At 34.8% G+C, this 25,454-nt stretch overlaps 1 protein-coding gene across 1 annotated transcript in view; it reads left to right on the forward strand.

Moving 5' to 3' along the window:
* LOC140138019 (GTPase-activating Rap/Ran-GAP domain-like protein 3) overlaps positions 1–25,454 on the forward strand; it is a 238,967-nt gene that overhangs the window by 35,638 nt on the left and 177,875 nt on the right. The gene's annotated exons all lie outside the window — the stretch shown is intronic.

The following is a 25,454-nucleotide window of genomic DNA, read 5'->3' on the forward strand; positions in this document are numbered from 1 at the left end:
GTTGCTTAGAACAAGGTCATGCACAATATCATAACCATCATTTCTTCCTGTAACCGCCATAAATGTTTCGTGATGTCCACCCGGATTGTCCATTTATCAGGTCAGCTCCTCCCTGTTTATATGAATCTAATAAAATCTAAAAGATATAATTAACTAGTCGTTAACAAGTGTTATATACATCTGAAGATTCAATATGCCTATGAAGGCTATTGGATATTAACCACTGGCCTTCATGGTGATCGTTAGGGAGTGTTCATGAATATTTTGGTGGGGTTGAAAAGTTGAAACCTCGGACATCAATTTTTTTTATCCTCTAAAAGGGTGGATTTTTTGGATCCCGTCTTTCTACAGTCTAAAACTTTTTTGATGCCCCCTTCATGTCCTAAAAAACACCCAAATTGTAACGTACGTAAATTTTGTTGATTTGAAGCTTGAGAGTACACAATTAAAATACTTAACATTTATGCACGCGGAGCACGCAAAAATTGAAATGTGCATGCCTTGTCGTAGATGTTACCCCGGACAATAACCCTCAAATTGTTTTCGATTCCCCCCTATTAAGGACTGATTTTTTAACCCCCTTTTTAGGACCCATTTTTTTTATCCCCCATATTTTCCAACCCCCCACCAAAGTATTTATGAACAATTCCTTAACAACATCTAAAATTCATCAGCATACATCCCGATTCTGTCATAGCATTTTCTATCAAGAATGTAAACTTTGGTAATAACATGCAATTTATATATCTAATGGAATTCTGGGCTTTCACTATGTGTGAATATCCACATATCTTAATGTTGCTGATAGTTACTCAAACGACAATAATTTGCTTTGCATCGGTAAAGAGACACAAATAAACACAAAATTAATATAATACAAGCAAAGAGTGACAACAATAAAATAACCTGATCGTAAAAAAACTAAATTCCTCTCAAGTTTGGTCGAGGAAAGAGAAATCACCATCCTCAACTAGTAATATTGATCAGTTGAAATGCATCGGTCAAGCTTATGGGTAGTGTTCATTACTGCCTCACCTTTTGCTATAAATCTCGTAATGTAAACAAGTTGTAACAACATTGGTATCAAACCTCGAGAATAAAGACACGCCACCAGTAAATCAATAAATCAACATCACCTGTTTACAACACGATGTGCATAACAAGTCGCAATTTAAGCATAATGATTCCACATGCATTAATGTTGCTGATGTTATCCAAACGACAATGATTTGCTTTGCATCGGTAAAGCGACGTCCAAATTATGCAAATCCTGGTGGTACTACTTGGACAACTCTCCAAAATAAATGCAAGACTTCAAGATCTTACAAAACAAATAAACACAAAAATAAATACAAGCAAATAGTGACAACAATATAATAACTTGATCACGAAAAACAAATGTTTGGTCAAGGAAAGAGGAATCACCATCCTTGACCAGCAATTGTTCTAATGCATCAGTCAAGTTTATGGGTAATGTTCATTTTCCAGATACTGCCTCACCTTTTGCTATAAATCTCGTAATGTAAACAAGTTGTAATAACATTTGTATCAAACCTCAAGAATAAAGACACGTCACCAGTTAATTTATAAATAAATTAACATCACCTGTTTACAACACAATGTGCACAGCAGTGCGCAACATTACCATGATGATGCTCCCATACGTGACATAATGTAACACGAAGTAGTGAAAGATCAGAAATCCTTTAGCTATAGAAATTGGAAATACCAATATTACCAAAGTTTAGGTTCCGGGAGTTAATAGTAAAATTAGCAGAATCTTGAAAATGTACATTACCAGTTTCTTGCAAGGGTTAGCATTGAGGTATGTTGTTAATAGATAGCTTCATAAGAGGCTTAGCATGTGTGTGTTTATGTTCCACTGCACGTTTTAAAATGAGTGGCATGTGTATTACCCCTTACGGTAACCTCTCCTTATGCGACAAATCAACACAGACGCCGTAATGTAAATATATCTATAGTATAGGGACGACATTATAACAGCACACTATATACAAACGTGATAAGCGTAGCATATACACAGTGGTTATAACCAGAGTGCAAGCAGGCGAAGAAGGATAACCAATAACATCCCACAGTTCATTGCAACTATCTAACGGAAGTCTGTCTGGATTAAAACAAACAAAACATTATTCTAAAAAGGTGATATGAAATCTGTACTTAACATGATCGGTATGAGGGAGTAAAATCAAGTTGGTATCACAATTGTTTTAGCACTTTTCTGCAATGAATGAAATGAAATGAAAATAACATACTCAGTTGACCTCTATTGCCGTTTGAGGCCACATGTCCGCCGTGTACATGACATAATTGACCCGTAGAGCGTATGATTGCACCTATTGCGGCCTCGTCCCCAGATAGTGCTCTCTACTTTCCAATTTGAATTCAGTAATCTAGGAAAAATTGATATTGAAAATTGCTCCCCGAAGCAGAGTACATGGGAAGACATTTAATTATGCTCAAGGGGCAGAAACCCTATATAATAGATACACACAAAAATATAGTATGAAATGTGAGCACGGTTCATGATCATATATACGGTATTGTATGCATGAAATATCGCGTAACCGTCTGACCTATATCGAGTAATTTATCTACGACTTACATGGCTAAATGATAATGACAAATATACATGTGTGAGTAATATCAATAACCTTTTATGGGTTCAACTTGAATAGTATTTTACCTTGTGTATTCATTACCATGCTCTTACATAGTTCCATGCTTGTGTTATACCTAGCACGAACTCATTTGATGGTGCGAACGTGAATATATTTACAAATGCAACATATCTCGAATTTGTGCAATCCCTAAGCCACTTACATACCTACTAAGACGCAACCTACGACCTTTCCATCTCCATAGACTCTCATTAAATCTGCATTATGACCAAGTATTGACGCATTTTGCTTTGTGAGGGGGAGAAAGATTCTATATGAAGAAAAAAAATGGCTGCCATTAACTTAGGCCTAAGTAATTCTAGAATATTTGAATAACAGCCGCTATTAGCTGCTCTATAAAGACACGTCTTCTCCATGTTCTTACGTCCACATAAGGTCATGCATTCACACAACGATCTGTAATTTCCCTCAGTTCTCCTCGCGCTTTACAAGCATAGGTTCAAGGTACTCTGGATCAACAGCTACAAATCATATATCTTCCCGAAGAACTATACATTTGAAAACAGCCCATGTGACACTGTCCTCTCTTATTCTCTCCCCCCCAAAAAAAAAAACCATCCCCGCACCCACCCACACACACACCAATAACCACACAGTCATCTCTCACAAACTTCTCCTTTCTCCCGGTCCTTTCTCTCGTCCATTCATCCTCTGTCCCGAGGTGCCGATTCCACAATAGTAAACAGTGATAATGAAGACGTTACGAGTTTGATACTAAAGTAAGTAATGACAATGCAACTAATTCGATTTTTTAGATAAAAAACAATGACATTGTCTTAAGTTATTTTTGGATATGCTAGCATACATTCAAACAATAATGTTCATAAGAAACGTCTATAGATCATGCTTCGATGGTCTATGATCTATGGCTATTATATCCTAAAATTGAGGCTCTTCCAGATGAGATCAAAGATACAAACCTACCCAGCTCCAATTGTGTGGTTAGTGAAATACAGTGATGGACCATAGTTTGCGATATTCTTTACCTTATTGCGATGACCTTGCTTAAAAGTGTTTTACTCAGTAATAACTTCCAAAAACATACAAATTGATTTGAATAAGGAAGTATTCACGTGCTATGATTTGTGATTATGCAAATAAGTACCCTGGATGTTTTTTGAAAAAGTAGTATCTGGTTTTTGTACTTTTCATTAAATAAAACACCATATATTTGGCGGCAAATGTCATGTAAGGATTCGTTTGCTTTTAATGTCATCATAGAAGCCATAATGTCTTAATAAGACCTCTTATTTTATCTCGATTTTGGATTGTGGGTTCAGAGGAACTCGTTCAATATGCGGATTTGATGTGCCATTTAATATTTTCACCCTTTTTTCGACATTAGGAACTAATTAACATTCCCAAAAAAGTTTTAGTGAAAGCAACAATATCGTTATATGTTAGAAAATTAATAATATCAAACACATATCACGTGGTTTTATTTTAAACAAACTCATATTGATCATAAACACGAATTAAAACAGTAGTCTCTCAAACACGCGATTTTCAGAATTCCCGGGCGCCGAGATTGTCGAGTGCAATAGTAGGGTCAATTTTGGACCTCCAGTGACCATCATTTCTAAACAGCAATTTTTTGATGGATTCTTGTACTTTGGGGTATTTTAAACAAAATAAGCTCCTATGTCCCTCACCAAAGTGTGGGCATTAGCTGGGAGAGGCCAAAATCCAAAATGGCCGCCGGCGGCCATTTTGAAAAAGTGAATTTTCGGTATCTTCTGAACGCTTTGGTCGTTTGAAGTCATTAAGGTGTCATTTTCGACTAATTTTGTGGTGAGAAATCCATTAAAGGCATTATTTTACCCATTTTTGGCCATCTTTGTCATCAAATCCAAGATGGCCGCCTTTGGCTGTACTAGAAATACATTAAATTATACAGTACATTGAGAAACAACTCATAAAATGTATTACAAGTGCACTTAATTCATCGTTTGTATTATAAATTGAACACCGATTCAATGTTTGTAACATTTATTCACAAATGAGATCGTCTGCTACTGAAAACAATCCAAAATGGCCGCCCATAGCAACCAAAATCCTCATAGCAACGCATTAAAATAACAAAAAATCAATGTTTTTTGACATATATGTGCATTTATTATACCTATTCTTAGTATATCAAGGTTGACTGATTGTAAGAAAGTGAAAGAATGGTCATAGGGGTTGAGGTAAACAAAAGTTCAAAATGGCTGCCCTTAGCAACCAAAAACATCACAGTAATGCAGTAAAACTACTATAAAATAAGTGATTTTTGACCTTAACATGCTTAATGTGTATGTAATTAGTCTTATCCTAGCAAATCGAGGCCTATTAATTAAATGAAGATACCAGTTTGATCAAAGGAGGTCAAACAAGTCCAAAATGTTCAAAATGGCCGACCAAAGGAGACCATAGCAACCACATTTTACCTAGCAACGCAATAAAATGTCTATAAATCATGCACCTTTTGACCTGGTTGAGTATTCAATGTGTCTTTTTTTAAGTAAATCATATCCTATTGATGGAATGAAGATAACAATTTGGTCAAAGGTGGTCAAACTACTGATAAAATATCCAAAATGGCTGACTAAAGACGGCCATAGCAACCAAATTCCACATAGTAACACAGTAAAATTACTATAAATCATGTACTTTTGACCTGGTTGAGTATCAAATGTGTCTTTCCTAATACATGAAAGCACATTGATGGAATGAAGATAGCAATTTGATCAAAGAAGGCCAAACATATCCAAAATATTCAAAATGGTCGAATAAAGGTGACCATAGCAACCAAAATTCAAATAGCAACGCTGTAAAATTAATTAATGAGATTGTCTGCTATACCTCGTAAAATTTAGAAAATGTATATATTTTTTATATTTTAAAAGTCATTAGCCGTTTTGAACCATAAGGGGTTGTTTCTGACTAATTTAGTGATAAAAAATCCATTCCAGGTTGTTAGGTTTTCTGGCCATCTTCATCATTAAATCCAAGATGGCCGCCATCGGCTGCACTACTAGAAATCCACTGAATTTTGCAGTATGCATTTATTTAATTTTGATTTTTTGTTATTTTAATGCGTTGCTATGAGGATTTTGGTTGCTATGGGCGGCCATTTTGGATTGTTTTCAGTAGCAGACGATCTCATTTGTGAATAAATGTTACAAACATTGAATCGGTGTTCAATTTATAATACAAACGATGAATTAAGTGCACTTGTAATACATTTTATGAGTTGTTTCTCAATGTACTGTATAATTTAATGTATTTCTAGTACAGCCAAAGGCGGCCATCTTGGATTTGATGACAAAGATGGCCAAAAATGGGTAAAATAATGCCTTTAATGGATTTCTCACCACAAAATTAGTCGAAAATGACACCTTAATGACTTCAAACGACCAAAGCGTTCAGAAGATACCGAAAATTCACTTTTTCAAAATGGCCGCCGGCGGCCATTTTGGATTTTGGCCTCTCCCAGCTAATGCCCACACTTTGGTGAGGGACATAGGAGCTTATTTTGTTTAAAATACCCCAAAGTACAAGAATCCATCAAAAAATTGCTGTTTAGAAATGATGGTCACTGGAGGTCCAAAATTGACCCTACTACAATGACGTCCCAGTAATAAAATGAAGGCTGACAAATAACCACCACGTCATTGCATTGGCCAATTTCGGCGCGGGAATTTTGAACATCGCGTGTTGAGAGCCGGCTGTTTTTTATTCATTTTTATGGTCAATATGAGTTTGTTATAAATAAAACGATGTGATTTGTGCTTGATAATTATTTTTCTAACATATAAGGCATAATGTTGTGATTGCTGGAGTCATCCTTTAAAAAGATAGTAATGAAAAACTTGGTTATAACATCTGAGATATTGTTTGCATGTTTCTGAAATTATTATAGATATAAAAAAAATAATTTAACTCTCGTCCTGCTAAACCATATTTTGTAACACGGACTACTAAAGGGAGTTGGAAACCCCTAATTTTCTATTATAAACGTCATTATACTGCTATATTTGAAACCAATGTGTTAAATAGGTCTTTTGTATCCAGTGATACCAAAATAAGTACAAACATTCGCCACATTTTGTATTTATGACGTCATAATGTGGTCGTACCCTCGCAAAATTTGAAAATTCTGGCTTTGTACACAAGTATAGACAAATTGATTTTCGGCTACAAATTCTATGAGCATGCGATTTTCACCAGATTTTATCCTAAATGACTAGTATTTCAACCAATCTACCAAGTAAAAAGCAAAATAAACATCATGGTTTATACTGCAAAAACCTATGGTTGGCCTCACCCCTCACCCCTCTATCTTTTTTTTTATGGTCAGCCTTACCCCAGGTTAAGGCGTTGGGGTAAAAATGTTATCACTAAACTGCGTGCATGGGATGGACCTACGATTAGCTTAAGTCGTTTGGGCGCGTTTGTTTTTATACCGGGTGTAAGACTTTTTTTTGTAGAGGGTTATCATGGTTATGTTTGTCACAGGCGTGACCAAATGAGGCTCAACTGCTGTTACTCTATGGTCGGCAAGTGTTTTGCACCTAGTTAGAATGATGATGATGAAATGATGATTTATTCCCATCTTTTGTTATCACGGTAATATGTCATAGTAGTAAACTGCAATAATGAAAATCATCCAAGCAAAACAAATTCCATACAAAATAATCAAATAATAATTAAGAAATCTAGAAACAATCGAATTCAAGAACAACTGAGAATACCATACTTCGATTTCCGTGAAAGAGCTTGTACAAGGACTTTAATAATAGCCTAAGTCCGCTGTGATGACACTTTGATGACCTCTTTCACTTGCACAGGTGGTACAGCTGCACTTTGAATGTATAAAAGGCTGCTGGTACATGCACATTGCACAGCTATATAATTGAGTGACATTTTGACATAGTTGTTATTGAGCTGCATAAACTGTTTCAGGAAAGACAGTCAGTTTTAAGACTACACATAAGACACCATGCATGGCTTAAATCTTGCGTCAAAGAATAATGGCATATCGTTTTGCAATACATTTTATGAGTTCGACAGTGAATAGTAACGCATTGTATAATAACAATAAAACCACGTCCCCAGGAAATTGTATAGCTATCAAAATACATTATCCCTCTGTGGTAGTTTCTCGTGGTTAACGGATAATTGATTGTCTGACGAGATCTTTGGCAACTGCTGCCTTTTTAAAATAGTAAAAACAATAACAAAAATTTATTGATTTGTCAGACATCTATAGTTGCTAAATCCAATCTGTCAAAAGTTTTGATCATATCAGCAAATTGATGGTTAATGATGGTTTGAAGTTAATTAATGTATTTTTGGCTTAATATTGGAAACATCGTCTGTTGATTTTTGAATAAAAATGGCGCATTTTATCAGAATTTTCTTCTGCAAATGAATTTCGCAGAATGCGCTCCAATAGCTATGACCTTTAATATAAATTGGAATAAAATTACCTACATGCCTGTTCAAAACAATTGAGAAAATGTGGATTTGATATCAATAATTGTGTTTTTACTATTGTGTATCATCATTCAGTACATGTTTGGAAGAATTCATTGTTGTAGGTCTCACAATTATATAGTCACTAATATTTAAGTACCCTTGCGAAATTACACCATATCTACAAAAGAATTACATGCTACAAATGCAAATTTTAGAGTTAAATCTTATTTTCTAATATTTCCACAGCTATATTATAATTTCAGAAAAATGTTCATATGATTTGGGGTTTGTGCAAACGAGTCATAATTTATATTTATGGGTATTAAAATGTTACATTGTTTCAGAAAAATGTATATTATATTATATTAAACGTTACTTAACTCAAATGCTTCAAGAATACATTTAAAACCAGGATAATAGATAATATCTTCCCTGTCTACTTGTAGACGAATGACATCGCGTAAAAATTAAGTAAGGCAAGAACCATATGCGTGCAGTTGCTATATCTTTATATCATTCAACTCCAATAAAAGCATCGATTTTTTTTTCTTTCTACATTTTATAATAACAAAAAACAGCCTGTTATGAATGTAGTGAACCGATGGCATTTCTACGAAGCAGGGGAACGACCGAGATTCACTACAGAGTTGTAGATTTAAGTGACATATAAAATAATCGAGCACGTAATGTGAGCAAAAATCTCTTCGTTTTCAAAACAACTCTTAATGTCCTTTATAAAGCAGACTTGGAGTGACTGTATGTTGGATCCTGCCGATTCGGGCCTCTCCATCTCATGTAAACATCAGGTCGTTGAACCGACTGCAATCGAAGCTATACATCATTTATCACATGTATTTCTTCGGTTACATAAAAATGTAATCTACTCTTATAAAACTTCAAAGAATTGTTGTTCCGTTACAACATTCTACAGGCATGTGATTTATCACTCTGAGAATCACGTTATGATTTTGATAGTTTCCTCAAGCAGAGAGATAATTGAATGATTACTAGTTTTGATTGATGTGATTAGCAGATATGTTTTAGTATTGTATTATGTAATGTCTTTTTATTACGAGATTTCACAATGCATAGTAGAAATGGAATTGTTTATTCGCAATAATCAGGAATAAATAATTGATGTATAAATATGACGCATAAGACGACTTTAACCAAGATTGACTGTCACTTTTGCAACTTTTGTGTAACTCTATCCGAATTGTTCCGCTTGCGTCAACAAACATGTACTAGCGGTTTCTCCCTCGTGTAATGCGATTTAGTCGCAAGCGTACTGATCGTTATTTGGTTACACCTTTGTAACGTTCATGCCGATTGGCATTCGATTTGGTTTTACCGTAAGCATACTCTGAGCTACCGTAGTATCAACCCCAGGATTATACAACTTACGGAATAAAGCTGTCTAATCCCTCAATGAAGTCTTGACAAAAGGCTAATTTTTAAGATTCGGCCGTTGCAGGCATGCTTCATAATTATACACTTTTTAGTGTGTACATGCATTCATAACGGCAGTGTTTCCTACAACTATATGCAATCTAACCCACCTCTCCTTGTTTGGGGGAGGGTTCAGCATTTATGGAGATATGTATACATTTCATACTCTTATTCATCATGTTCATTAAACGAGTACGTCGAAACTGCTTACGCTGGAAACCATGCACTTGCCGTATACTAGTATGTGTTTGCACAAAATGTTTACAAGGGGTCGCGTACATTGGAGGGTATCTATCGGGCTCTAAAGTCTATATCCTGAGTTAATACTCTACACATATTTGCAAAAACGAAAAGTATGCTGAGCAGTGATCATTTATTGTGGGTAAATTAGGGTGTATTAATTTGATCGGCAGAATTTTGTCACAAAACAAGAAGTGAAACTGTCCCTGTTGTTGTTTAATTCGGCATTTATTTTTTGTAATAACATTCATTACAGTAATTAACAATAATAAATAATCCCCCAAACTCAATTCGAAATTATGTGGAGACAAACATAGGCCCAGTTTTGTTAACTGACTTTCCCACTCTTATCTTGAAGCAAAACAACCTTACATGGCCCTCTCCACACTCTGTGGATTGACAATGACAATGGTGGCACAATTTAAAAACCACTAACGATTTGTGCAGTATTAAGAGACTCAGGCTACCTGTCAGTGTGTGAGACTAACCCGATAAAGAAACACATCGGTTTTCCGAGAAAACCTATCATTAAAGCTTTGATCTAGCAGGGTTTTCCCAGCGGTCTCGGTATTTTTTTAATTTGAGAGTTGATGAAATGCCACAAACATTCTGCTACAAGTGAACGAGTGATGGCGTGTATTGATTTTTTTCTGGCTCTCAAGCGGGTGTCTCGAATATAAAATCGATGGTGGTCTGTTTCGTGTGATGTTGCTTACTAGTCAGTCAGCTACCTGCACAACCGATTCTTTTGTTCTGCAAGGCTCACTCAGTCATTTAATGAGGCAATACAAACGATCGAAATTGGTGTTGAAATGAGCAAAATTTTGAGTTACACCTTTTCAGTGTAAAAAATTTTTTCTCAGCCAAATGAAAAGCAATAATTTTCATTTTTTTCAGTAAATGGCTGGAAAAACTATAATGCTTGATACTGATTTTTTTTTTAAATCCTGGTGTTAAACTTAGGCCTGAAATTCAGTCATTTAGTGTAAGATATTCGATTTTTATAGGCTTCAGCTCGGCCCGCGAGCTTTTTCTTGGATCAACCTTTTAGCTTTTCAAAGTAATATAGTTCGCTAATGAAGGATTTTCCCCAACTTTCTAAAGCACATCACCGTGAGCTATATATCATAGTTTTGTCAGAATTTCCGTTTTGATTTCACCATCTTTCACTGTCGGCTGAAAAATTTCTAAATCAACACGTGAAATCTAAAGGCTAGTACTAGCATTTTGGATCGATATCCCTGGGTTTAATAGGAATACCGGCATGGCTATAGTGTTGCCAGAACTTCAATATAGCAAAGAAATTCCCAGACCTATAGCGCTCCTACTGATCATGTTTAACCAGAACACCCAATTGGGGATTTAATCGCTGGTCGGGCAATTTGCTTTCAATGAAAAATTGACCTGGATAACAACAAAGGAAATATCGACTATTTCTGTTGGTTGATCTCGAGATAAAAGTACTCACCATTGCCTACTTTTACTTAGTTTGACATTTTCGGAGCATACATGGAAAAGGGGTAAAACAAAAACGGAAATTCTGACAAAACTATAACATATAGACCCACACGATGTGCTTTACAGAGGTGGGAAATATCTTTCTTTAGCAAACTATGTTAGTTTGAGACGCTAAAACATGAATTCCGTAAAAAGCTCGCAGGCGAATTCAAGGCCTATAAAAATCAAAAATATCACACTAAAAGACACAATTTGATGCTTAATTTTAACACCAGGATTTAAAAAAAAATGTATATTCAAGCACCAAGTTTTTAACTGACATTACTGAAGAAAAAAAAAAATATTGCTTTATATTTGACCGAGAAAATTAATTTCATAGCAAAAAGGTGTATCTCTGAATTGTGCTGATTTTTACATGTATCGATCGACTTTTAGCGCGACTAAGCATTTCTAAAGAATTGGTTGTCCAGGCGGCAGACTGTAGTATGCACATTTGCGACTTTGAATGGAGTACTACAATGTAAGAAATAAATAATTTTACCAATTTAATTTTGCATGTTGATGGTTGCTATATAAATACGATTCTAAATGTAAGACTTCTAAATTAAAAGGTAAATAGTTCCTTCATATAAATCATAGTCCTTAAGGTGGTACTACACCCCTTGATAAATTTGTGACTATTTTGCATTTTCTCAAAAAATAATAACACACTGGTAACAAAAGTTATGTATATTATAGGGGCAATTTCAGTGACTCAAGACAACAAAAAAAGCGCAGTGATTTATAGTGCGCTACGCACAGGCACAACGCTTAGACGTTGATCCACAAGCCTCAGCACACAAGCGGTACGATTTCTTAACATAAATAATGAACCACTTGTCTTGAATCACTGAAATTTCAGTGAAGTAATTGGATTCCTTGCCCTTATAATAATACTTTACCAGTGTGTAGTTATTTTTTGAGAAAAATGCAAAAATAGTCACAAAATTTATCAGGGTCTAGTACCACCTTAAATAATGTAATTTAGACACTGAGGAAATTCAATTTAAGAAATTTCAATTCAAGAAACATTTATTTCAATAATACATGATATAATGACAAAATAAAAATGTCATAATTAGCAAACCAATGACATACAAAACTGAAAACTAACAACTTGCTCCAAAGATATATAACAAAAATTCGTTTTCATACAGGTGGTCCAAACGGGGTAAGTGTCATACACTTGATGTGCGCCCTCATTTAGTAGTGAAGAAATCTTTGATATTGAAAGTAAATGGCGAGATGGTGGCGGTGATCTACTTACACCATACACAATATGAGACAACGGATATAAATAGCGCACTCTATGTCCAAATGCAAGTTCTACTTTTACAATGACTTTCTCAAATCACAGTGTATAGCAATTTAGCAAACAGTAACAACTGAAAACTCCAAACATATAGAACTAAATGGACATTCGTTTAAAGTGTTTGTGAGAAATGCAAGAATAATTTCCTCTTAATAGCATGTAGTGGGCTATCTCCGGTGCACTGAAGGTTGCAAAGCGGCCCACTTGTGCTCTCAATATCTTTAGAATGGTTTAAACATTGGTTTAAACCATACTGCTTGATTTTGCTTTACTCTGGTATGTCTTCACATATTTTAAGTATTTACTAACACTTGAACATTATTTTATATTTTACAATAATCTGACTGACGTGCACAATTGTTCAAAGAAAATCCCAGAAAGCAGAGGTCTATTTTATAACGAACACGCAAACACTTCAATTCATTTTAAATCAAAATGAACAGCTTTTACATTTGCTTCAGACATTGTTGGTGTGTTATTGTTGTCACACTGTAATTCTTAAAATATCTTCTAATATGGTGACTAATAATAACAATTTTAAGTCAAATGTAACTCAATATTGATTAATTTTTTACTCAATTTAAGTACTTTTAGGTTCTTTTTACTCATTTTGTTGCTCTGTACCCTTTTTACTCAACATTGAGTAATTTTTATTTAGAGTGTATGTCAGTCACTGACACATTCAGCAGATTGCACAAGGAAAAGACACCACAAGAAACCACCTACAATCCATCCGGTACTAAATTAGTCTCATATTTTAATCAATTTTCCTATACATTTTGTATTCCAAGGACAGCATATTTTAGAAAGGTACATAATTATACCTTTGCCTTTGGGTATTGTAACCGTACTTAGTTATCTTGTAAACACTTACAAACTAGTTGTAACATTGACGTCAGACAGTTTGTGGTTATGCTGTTGAATTACAAAACCACGAGTATCAAGGCTATATAGATTAAATACAGACATGAGAGACAGAGGTTTGATTGAACAGATGTCATTTCACCCAATATTCTGCGAAAGAACATGGTACCGAACAGACAATAATTGTTTGATGTGATTATTTATTAATTTTTCTAACAAAACATTATAATGTTCAATTCTAGACCTGAATAATACCAACAGCTTTCACACTGTATATACACATATATTTTGTAGCAATTTTTAATAAAGATTTTTGTTTCTATATCAAATTATTTATCTTTTTCTCCTTTTTTATTCTATAAACTGTACATTTGTGTGCAAATTGAGGGCGCTATTTACATATATTTTAATTTAAATTAGCCAAATAATATGAGTTATACCTTACATTTCATGATAAAAAATTGAAAATTACCTTGTCATTTGTTAGTCTTTTTGCTGATGTTCTAATTCCATTATACAAGTGTGTACCCCTTGTAAAGATGCAAACAGGATTTAAGATAAATAGCGCCATCATTGTTCAACTTTTTCTTTAAAATGACTCAGTTTTACATGCCATCAAACAACCTTACAGCCCTCCCATCATTCGATGTATTTTTCTACAATGGTTACAGTGGTTTCAGTGATACAATGGTTAATTTGCACCCATTTTCATGTTGTCATTTGAGTAATAATTTTTTTCGTGGATATCCACGAAAAAGATTATTCCCAAGTAATAATAGTCCGAAATCCAGTTTATTTGGCTTGATATACTAATTAATGATCCTAGTAGTTTTAAGTTATTAACACTTTGTAAAAGCATCGTGTACACCACGCAAAAGCTAATGGAATGAGTTTTCAAATTGTTGTCATTATTTGGGTGGATAAAAGCCGTTTCAAATAAATCTTATTTTGCATTGTGTTGTAAACTTTCATCATCCTTTTGTCTACGCACAACACGGGTGATGGAATGCAGTTTAAGATCCCCGCCAAGGCTGCATCATTTCACATTGCAGGTGGAATGGGACCCATCAATGGCTGCTATTGGGGTGTAGGAATGCGTGAAATTGGATCGTCTATAGTGTTTACAGTGACATTGATATAGCCTGTTGATATAGTATAAAGATGCGCTGTGTAAAACGTTCGTGAAACGCAGGATGACATGTGTATCTTGTTTACGCAATGACCTTTAACATATCGCTTGCTTTAATAATACTAGAACTAAATAAGTCAGTTGAAATCAGTCACCCGGATTGCACATCTAATGGACAACAAAAGTAAAGCTCACACTAGTAAAGATCAGTGAAAGCTGAGTCATAAGTAAATAGTAAGTGACAATAAACAACCCACTCACCTTCCTTTTGTATGCAAACTTGAATACACGAAACAATCTAGTTCCAAATACTGGTTATTCAAATACTTAATAGTCATGTTAAATAAAGCGGGCTGTCATGTAACATTTCCTTGGAATTACGTCAAAGTCTTATACTGTGTATCTTTACTTTGTTTTGCCCAATTTGACTTGTCTTTACAGCCTAAAAGGAATCTGTGGAGATTTATCGCATAAGATCTCCGCCGTTGAAAAAGCTATAGATTAACAATGCGAGTTGCGATTATGTTTATTGATACTGTGACATAGCCACAGTTTGCATTCCAAAACACATTGATAGTACTGGGATAGCACATTGGACGTTGCAGAAGGAAGATATAAAATAACCATTATAGATTTTTAAAAAAAATATTGATTTGATTGAGCACATCGATGGTGGCATTTTCATATCGAGTTTCAACTGATATTATGTTAAATTATCTCGAAGCTGAAAAGAAAAAGGCTCCATAATTTATATGCCGACTGATGAGGATTTTACTATATTTTTTACATGCAAACATTGGCGGCTTTAATCAAGCAAAAACAGGGTCAGGGAAAAAACATCCCAGTCAATTGCAGTCGATAACTACATACAGTAGCCTAGTTGAAAGCACTTGTCATATGAAGAGGTTTGTTCCAGCGGTATTTTAAGACGTAGAGCGTCACATTAATGTGGCCATCCGTCACAAATACGCTGTAAAATTGACAGAACTAGTCCACTTAATGTTCAATCCATATTGATTATGTATGGTTTTCCATACAAGTAATCAGGATATGCAGTAACATTGCGCAGGCTAGTTTCAGGAGATTCCTTTCCAACATCTCAAAAAGGTCAATTGTGGTGGATAGTCACATTTAAATTGATATATATATTTTCACCGTTATTGCGATCCTCGGTTATATCTTTTGATTCAAGAATCGATTTGCGCCCAGCTAGGGTACGTTTTCTTAATAAACATCTCAAAAAAGTAATTACTCTCTTTAAATAATGGCCATTAGTCAAAAACGGGCCATTGTTTTACAAATCTGTAAAATGCGTTGGAATCCGAATTTATTTCAGTGCATTTTGACACCTCATTTGATACGAAAACAATAAAACATCGGTCAACTTAATGTATTGAGGTCCAGATTTGAAAGTTGCACTTACAACAATACAACATTAACAATGCGAGTTGCGATTATGTTTATAGATACTGTGATCTAGCCACAGTTTGCATTCAAAAGACACATTGATAGTGCTGGGATAGCACATTGGTCTTTGGAGAAGGAAGATATAAAATAACCATTATATATATATTTTAAAAAAAATATTGATTTGATTAAGCACCTCGATGGTAGCATTTTTATATCGAGTTTCAACTGATATTATGTTATATTATCTCGAAGCTGAAAATAAAAAAGGCTCCATGATCTATATGCCGATTGATGAGAATTTCACTACATTTTTACATGCAAACATTGACACAGCTTTAATCAAGCAAAAACAAGGTCATGGAAAAAACATCCCAGTCAATTGCAGTCGATAACTACATACAGTAGCCTAGTTGAAAGCACTTGCCACATGGAGAGGTTTGTCCCAGCGGTATTTTAAGACGTAGAGCGTCACATTAATGTGGCCATCCGTCACAAATACGCTGGAAAATTGACAGAACTAGTCCACTTAATGTTCAATCCATATTGATTATGTATGGTTTTCCATACAAGTAATCAGGATATGCAGTAACATTGCGCAGGCTAGTTTCAGGAGATTCCTTTCCAACATCTCAAAAAGGTCAATTGTGGTGGATAGTCACATTTAAATTGATATATATATATTCACCGTTATTGCGATCCTCGATTATATCTTTTGATTCAAGAATCGATTTGCGCCCAGCTAGGGTACGTTTTCTTAATAAACATCTCAAAAAAGTAATTACTCTCTTTAAATAATGGCCATTAGTCAAAAACGGGCCATTGTTTTACAAATCTGTAAAATGCGTTGGAAGCCGAATTTATTTCAGTGGATTTTGACACCTCATTTGATACGAAAACAATAAAACATCGGTCAACTTAATGTATTGAGGTCCAGATTTGAAAGTTGCACTTACAACAATACAACATTAACAATGCGAGTTGCGATTATGTTTATAGATACTGTGATCTAGCCACAGTTTGCATTCAAAAGACACATTGATAGTGCTGGGATAGCACATTGGTCTTTGGAGAAGGAAGATATAAAATAACCATTACATATATATTTTTTTTAAATATTGATTTGATTAAGCACTTCGATAGTAGCATTTTCATATCGAGTTTCAACTGATATAATGTTAAATTATCTCGAAGCTGAAAAGAAAAAGGCTCCATGATCTATATGCCGATTGATGAGAATTTCACTACATTTTTTACATGCAAACATTGACACAGCTTTAATCAAGCAAAAACAAGGTCAGGGAAAAAAACATCCCAGTCAATTGCAGTCGATAACTACATACAGTAGCCTAGTTGAAAGCACTTGCCACATGGAGAGGTTTGTCCCAGCGGTATTTTAAGACGTAGAGCGTCACATTAATGTGACCATCCGTCACAAATATAATGCGCTGGAAAATTGACAGAACTAGTCCACTTAATGTTCAATCCATATTGATTATGTATGGTTTTCCATACAAGTAATAGGATATGCAGTAACATTGCGCAAGCTAGTTTCAGGAAATTCTTGTCCAACAACTTAAAAAGGTCAATTGTGGTGGATATTCACATTTAAATTGATATGTTTTCACCGTTATTGCGATCCTCGATTATATTATTTGAGTCTGGAATCGATTTGCACCCAGGGTACAAGATTTTCGTAGTGTATCAAGTAATGTCTGCTTAATATTGACCAGCATACTGTTGTACTTCAAGTACCTCATTACCGCAAATCATGAATGGGCTCGTTCAATGCCCACCGGTTTTGATTTATTTACTCTGCCAATAATTTTGTGTGTATGTATTTGGTACGGGTATATCTATACTATTGGTAAAGTTACCGAAGTGGTTCAAATATGGATTAATTTTAAGACCAGAAGCTATTTTGCAAGCGTCCAGTTACAGGAAAGTCTACGAAAATAAACTGGGCTCAAAAAGAAACTTATATTTTTTCACGAGGTCATATCTTAAAATCCTGTCCACAAAAATGAACCAAAATTGCACATAGGATTACTTCTTCAATACTCTACTCTAAACAATGGTCAGTAACCAAACAGTTGTCCAACTGCCACAACAGCAAAATGCACTGACATGTAACAGCCTCCTGGACCACATTCACAGCCCAATAATTGGCATCCAACACAAGAAATCTGTGTGATTAAGTGGAATAGTGTGGAACAAGACCTGAAAAGCAGAAGCAGCCCCGTTCCACACTATTCCACATAGAAATTATCACCTGTGTAAGATTTCTCACATATTTTTTTTTTTGGTAGATGCCAATTATTGGGCGGTGAATGTGGTCCAGGAAGATGTTACGTGTCAGTGCATTTTGCTGAGGTGTCAGTTGAACAAATGCTTGGTTGTTGACAAGTGTTTAGGGTAAAGTATTGAAGTGATCCTGTGTGTAATTTTGGTTCATTTTATGGACATGGTTTTAAGATATGACCTTGTGAAAAAATAAGTTTCTTTTTGAGCCCAGTTTACATTATTTTGTCTGAGTTTTGTTTGTTTGAGCAGGTAAATTAAAATAGCTTTATAGCAACAGTGTAAATGAAAATGGGTGTGGGTGTTAGGGTGGATGTAAAGGTGTGGTCAATGGGGTGGTAAGATCCAGATCTATGTACATTGTGTACAATTGAATGAATTAAACTGAAAATAAAACAATTATATGTTCTATTTCACATGCGCTTTGAAAATAATAAAACAAATAAAGCGTCTTTTGTACAATACTGGTAGTGAAACAATACTGGGAGTGAAAGAGAACTTTAAACGGCATAAGCGTATTCTAAATTAAGACGAAGCTACGAATACTTCTTTTTAACAAAATGCCACGATTAATTTAGCACTTTGTTGCTGCTACTGAATTATCATAGCAGACAAATGGCTTGCTGGTGCTTCGTTTGGGTTTATCCGATGTTTTTATCAGCTACATATTGATCCCTCGCTTTCAATATTTAAAGAGTTAATTTACACACTTCCCACCCTAAGTGACGGCATTAGACTTATTCCTACGCTTTCTTATATTCATTAAAAACACATTGGAGTACTAATGTTCGTTATTTGCAAAGCGATTAGCTGTCACGCTGTATTTGTATTTAGTCTGGCTTGAGGTATAAGTTTCTTAATCTAAGGCTTTTAAAATAAATAAATCACTATTTGTATTCATTTTGGTAACCTTTGAAGAGCACAATAAAAACAATGAATGTTTTGCACATTGTTGCTAGAGATTCAATGTTCATCCAACATGTAAATCTAATTATCAATCAGTAACTGACCAACCTAATTCAGAAAAATACCCTATTAAAAATGTATTTGAAAAGCATGTAGAGATTCAATAGATCCATGGCGCATCACACTGTTGTATTGACTAGTATTCGAACATTATTTGTACAATCAGGCCTTATGTCTGGATATATCTTAATTACTGGTATCGTAGATGAGAAAACAAAAATTGTTAAATTCTATCATCGGTTTTTCGTTTATATACCTATACTCATGTTGTATTTGGCTATATAATGTTAAGTGTTTACTTGATTTGCCGGGAGTGGTCTTTTTTTCCTTTATCTTCGTCTTCAAATCGGGTTCTTTCATTCTTTCTATATAGCCAACATGCTTAAATGTACCTGGTCCTAGCAGGACTCAAGCGTGTCTTCACATGGAGCGACCGTTTCAACAAGCAAACTAGCAAAAGGAATCACATTTAAGGTTGGTCTGAACCCTGGAAATATGGGCCTCATAACTTCTAAATTGTTGGTCCAAAGTATATAAAAGTATACATATTTAGAATGGCAAAGACTTGATAAGTTCATCTGTGAGGTCAAATTTGGGCCAAAATGGCACTTTTGGCCCAAAATCCCCAAAATACCGGTTTTTGGCCCACTTCTATTTTGTGCACCGTAACATTTAAATTAAAATTTTTATTAATTTTTAAAAACTAGATCAAAATATCTAGGACACGTTTTTTCATTTTTTTGAATTTCGACCAACTTTGAGAAATTTGCGCCAAAATTGGTCAAAAAATGAAAAAGCGGGTCCTAGATATTTTGATCTAGTTTTTAAAAATTAAGAAAAAAAAAAAAAATATTTTAGAAGTTATGAGGCCCGAAAGTTTCCATAATTCCAGGGTTCAGACCAACCTTAAAATGTCTTTTTGAAACAGATCTCTAGCTTATCATTCCCGCCTGATTTGCCAAGTAGACTAATGCCTTCTCCTGAACGGAAACAGAAAGCCTTCACTGATTATACACATTTTGGTACAAATCTTTTAATTATAATAATAATCCATAGCCTTTACATCGATTATTCCCGCCAGAATAATAAAGTATTTTATAAAGCTACTTAGCCCTTTAATGCTCGGACATCGATAGCAGACGGCAGTTTAATTTGTCACCACATTTTAAAAAGAAATTTAATACTTTTCTTGATAATTATTGCTAATTAAGCGAGATTGACCATCAAGTTAGTGATATTTGATCCCTTGTTACTAATGCCTTATAATAATAAATTTCAGTCAAAGAAAACAGGCAAAAAAAATTAAATGCAAACAATTTTGGCGCAAAATCTGTATATTACCAAAGCTACGGAATTAAAATGTGGCTGATCTCAAGCATCTGTTTCAGCCAGGCCATGACGAAAGCTTGTTTGTATGGCTTCAACGCTTGACTGTTTCCATATCATTCCCTGGGGTAATGAATGGATTCATGATGACGTCCTTATGGTCGGCTTAGTAAAAATACCATTTACTATAAACAAATTATTATATTTGTAAGGAGGCAACCAGTTGGAGGCAACAGGTTGCCTTTCAAGATAACATTGGTAAGATATTGACCCTTTTCCGTTAGAAATTGCATGGTTACATTTTGCAAAAGATTTTAAAGTCATACATGAAAAGTGACATGTGATAGGGAAATGTACATGATGTAATATGACTGTGGTATTAGTAACTTATGTAGCAAGGACTTGTAAAAAGTCTATGTATATTGAACGTGAACGACAATAACATTGGCAAAACTATGAGGTTTTTCTATAATTTCAAATGGGTATAATAAAATATATCGACCATACAAACGATATCTTACAGACATGTTACAGACACGACGAACATTGAGCTTTCTCAAAACAAAGCGCGTAATATTTTATAGCGACCAAACTTATCACCAATGTTTATTAAGCATTTAGAGAATGAAAACTGAGGTACCGGCGCGCCGCGGTGCCCTGAATAACCACTTTCTCCTTAAACTCGCATGTAAACCCTACAATGTAATTTGAACCTCCTTTTTACAAAATAATACGCGAGCGTTTTTCTTTTCATAAATATTGCACATTATATCATGTAATGGTTCACTGATAAGAATAGAGTCTGTGCTATGAATTATAGAATATATTTAAATCCCATAATTCCTCGAGGTTGGACCCGACACGTCGTTATTTGACCTCACACCGATGAGTCATCGTTTAGCGAACATCGCTACTGCACGATGTGTCAAATGATGACATCTGGGTGTAACGCAAGGAGTTATAGGATATACCGAAAAGGTCAACTCACTTTAGTAAATCCCGAAAGCCTTTGTGTTATAAACACACGTCACGCTGATGCGCACATCGTTATTGCGAAGTTCACCGTGCTCATTGACGATGTTCGTTATGTTCGATGTGCGCATGGGCGTGAACTAGTTAAATTACAGAAAGCCGTTACTAACAACAAGGCTTTCTGGTTCTCAACCCTTGAAATCATATGACTTCTGCGTGCGATACTTAATGAGCGCCCTCTTTTGAGACTGACACGAACTGGATTCATAAAAATGATAACAAATTCTAGTTGTCTTCTTTGTTAGAAGCTGACAACAGCGCAATGAAAAGTTGCAAATTGAAAAAACGAAATTTTGTAATGTAATTTGAAAGAACCATTGCCAGAATCAACTGCCTATTCTGTTATTTATTGTTTTTGCATAATATACCAACCACACTAATTAAACCAATGGACATAGAAGGAAAAGTTACACGACTTTCTAATATTACTTTCTACGCTGCATGTCAATTTCTTGTTTGAATGCACCATGATCTGCAGATCGTTTTGTTTTGTTTGTTTTTTTGTTTTGTTTTTTTGCTATTGACAGATGGTATATGTCTTTTTAAAAAAAGCTTTTATCTATAGCTTTTTATCTATTATCTTTTTATCTATTTATCTATTTTAGCTATTAAAAAGATTGTCCTGATTTAGCCAATCTCAAAAAAAATATTATGGTCGCAGTTTTAATTTTTTTAAACACTATCACTTATGGGATTTTTGTATTAATAATAACAATAATAATAATAATAATAATAATAATAATAATAATAATAATAATAGATAAATGATGCTGATACAGGACCAATCAAGACCCATATAATAATGGTGCACTATTGATGGTACTCTTTCTGACTCGAGATATGAACACTGACGACTTTGCATGTAACGATATTGTAACTTTGGTTTTGACCTGTTTACCAAAATGTTAATTATTTAATGTAACATATATAATATAATGTTTATTACATATACGTATATTCGGTTATTTTGAAAGCTGTCTCAGGGTCCTTATTTTAACGATTTTAGATTATGGCATCTCATCAATATTTCTGATATGTTTCGATCAGGCCAAAAATGTACATGACGGCGAATTTATTGCTCGTCATGGGGCACGTGCATTAAATCAAAATCAACTATCAAGATATTCCTCCAGTCCTTAATGGAACTCCAAATCCTGTACCTCTCTGCGTTCTCCATTCCAGTTATTCCCCAAGATTTCCTCGTAATAATTTCAACAGTTGCCCCACTGAGGTCCCGGGTTCAAGCCCCGGCCGTGCCCAAGGACTGTTTGTGGACTTGGTTTATCCCGATCCATGCTCGCTCTCGTAGGTTTCCCCTGGATCTCCGGTTTCTTCCTGCTCACAAAATCGGTGATGAGTTGTTTGGTTATCAAAAACCTCCTTCGCCCAATGGAATTTGGGGAGCTGCACAGATAATTTGTGGAGGTTAAAATCTAAGTGTGGATAGGATTGTGCCAGTTCGGCTAAATGATTAGTTGATGCGATCTGATTGTGATGATTCACCATGGCAGCGAAATTGCAGCTCTTTGAATCCTCAGAGATCTGGTAAAAAGGCACTACATAAAAACCGAAATTTATTTATTTATTTATTTATTTATTTATTTATTTATTTATTTATTTATTTATTTATTTATTTATTTATTTATTTATTCATTTATTTAACAGACAAACGTTTACATTTGTATCTTGATTTTGCATTAAACAAATTGCATTTTAAAGTGAAATCAGCTTTAAAATATAATTATTAACCAGATTTTACAATACACAACTCATTGTGTGTTCCTGAATGACAATATTTCAATAATGCTAAGGGTTCATGAAATGCCAATAAATACGTCGCCTCCATATTGAAGAATCGCACAGTAAAAACATTATTTATTTTATATCTCTTAGCCAATTCCTCTTTTCAATAGTTATTATCGATTTTTTGTTGCATATAATTCCTTGTCATTACCTGAATCAAATGCGTGAACATTTCACGAGTTAATCATTTTAAAATTAGCCTCAAAGATTTGTACTATAGTATTTTCCAATACATGTGCACAACAATTACTGCGTTGAATTTCATCTATAGTTCCCGAACACCGTGACCGTCTTATCGAACGTGAATTTTCACAGGACACCATGTGTGAACATAGCGCATGCTCAGAGAACTGCTACCGCCACAAAAAAACACCACCAGTGGGAACTTACACTTTTGAAATCTGTAATCGTACGCTGCAAACAGTTCACGAGCCGCCTTTTTACCCAAATAGACGCATCTTGGTTTACTAACTGACCTGCTTGGTGTATACTATTTGTAGCTTGCCTATTCTGCCTTGGAACTGAGAACAAACGCCTCAAACCATTATTATTGTGGAACCACACACGCGTACCTTGACAGGGAATCAAAAGTTGAAATCAGAAAGCGAGTATCATTCATGCCGGATTACAGTGAAATACATATACATGATTGGTCTATATATCATACTTACTTTGGTGCAATTTCATTGTCAAGCTATATCTCACAACAGATTTTTATTTAAAGCTTAAGTATCGATGCATCATATGTACCTGCCAACCGGTAAAGTTTAATTGCATTTGCTTCAATAATTGGTGCCTTTTTCTCTATGTTGATGACGTCATCGTAATACAGATGGTAGGTCAGGTTGACTTGATATATAAATGATATGTACATGATCACTTGTCGCAGACTGAAGCATTCCTCTGTCGCGCTGGTCGCGTAAACTAACCCATCGCTGTGTGTGTCTTAGATATTTTAGTATTGTTATTGTTTGAACGCTTATTGTGATGACAGTGATTAAAATCTGTATTTAGAAGAACAGTTTTCAGACTTGCTTTCGCAGTTGGAATTCATACGCAAGGAATTACACATACTCACATAAGATGACTTTTCGCAGCCATTCTGCCACAATATCTTTCTCTACTTCATCCGCGGTTGCAAAAGCGGCAGCACGCGTAGCTAGTCGAGTAGCACACTTATCGAATAGGCCCATCAGTTCTACTGTAAATGAAGAAAAGCGAAGTGAAAGAGCTTCTACCGGTTCACTTGCATTGCCTCCTGAAGAGGCCGCAGAACTTGATGATGATATAAGTCCACTTATTCGACGCAGAGCCTACAGGTAAAGAATACTAAAATATAATCTGTGCAGATGTATCCCAGTTTCCTATGTTATGAAGGGTTGTATTTGTCTCGCTCTCCTTCATAGTTTAAATGTCTCACTACAAGCATGTATTTTAGAGCACATTATGAAATATCTCGTTTTCTTTACTTTAATCCAGGATCAGTCCATAGTACACATATTTACCAAAACAAACAAGTTAAGGGCACAACTCAAAACCTCTCGTAATAGAACTATATCTTTGAATGAATATAATAAGTTAGAACCTTATGTGTTTTATAATGACAAACATAGCAACTACCGTCATTATAGAGGACTAAAGCATTGTAATACATGTAAGTCTCTTGTCTATCAATAGCTTATAGCTATATATATCATCATAACCTTGAAGTTTTCAATTTACATTGAGTGATTATAGTATGAAATTACCCATTGTCAATTATAATGCAATATCGATGAAAGAATGGGAAACCAAATAGCTTGATACGAGATAGGCTTCTTACAAAGATTGGACAAAGTGTCTTGTTTTTGCTATTGTCAATTATGTTTGCAAAATGACAAGCGAATATATGCGTCTGCATAATTATGTGTTTTCGTGTTTAGTTGCAAGTTTAAGGTGGAATGAGTACAATAAGCATCGTTTTATA

This window comes from Amphiura filiformis, chromosome 17 (assembly GCF_039555335.1).
Source record: "Amphiura filiformis chromosome 17, Afil_fr2py, whole genome shotgun sequence".
NCBI classification, from domain to species: Eukaryota; Metazoa; Echinodermata; class Ophiuroidea; order Amphilepidida; family Amphiuridae; genus Amphiura; species Amphiura filiformis.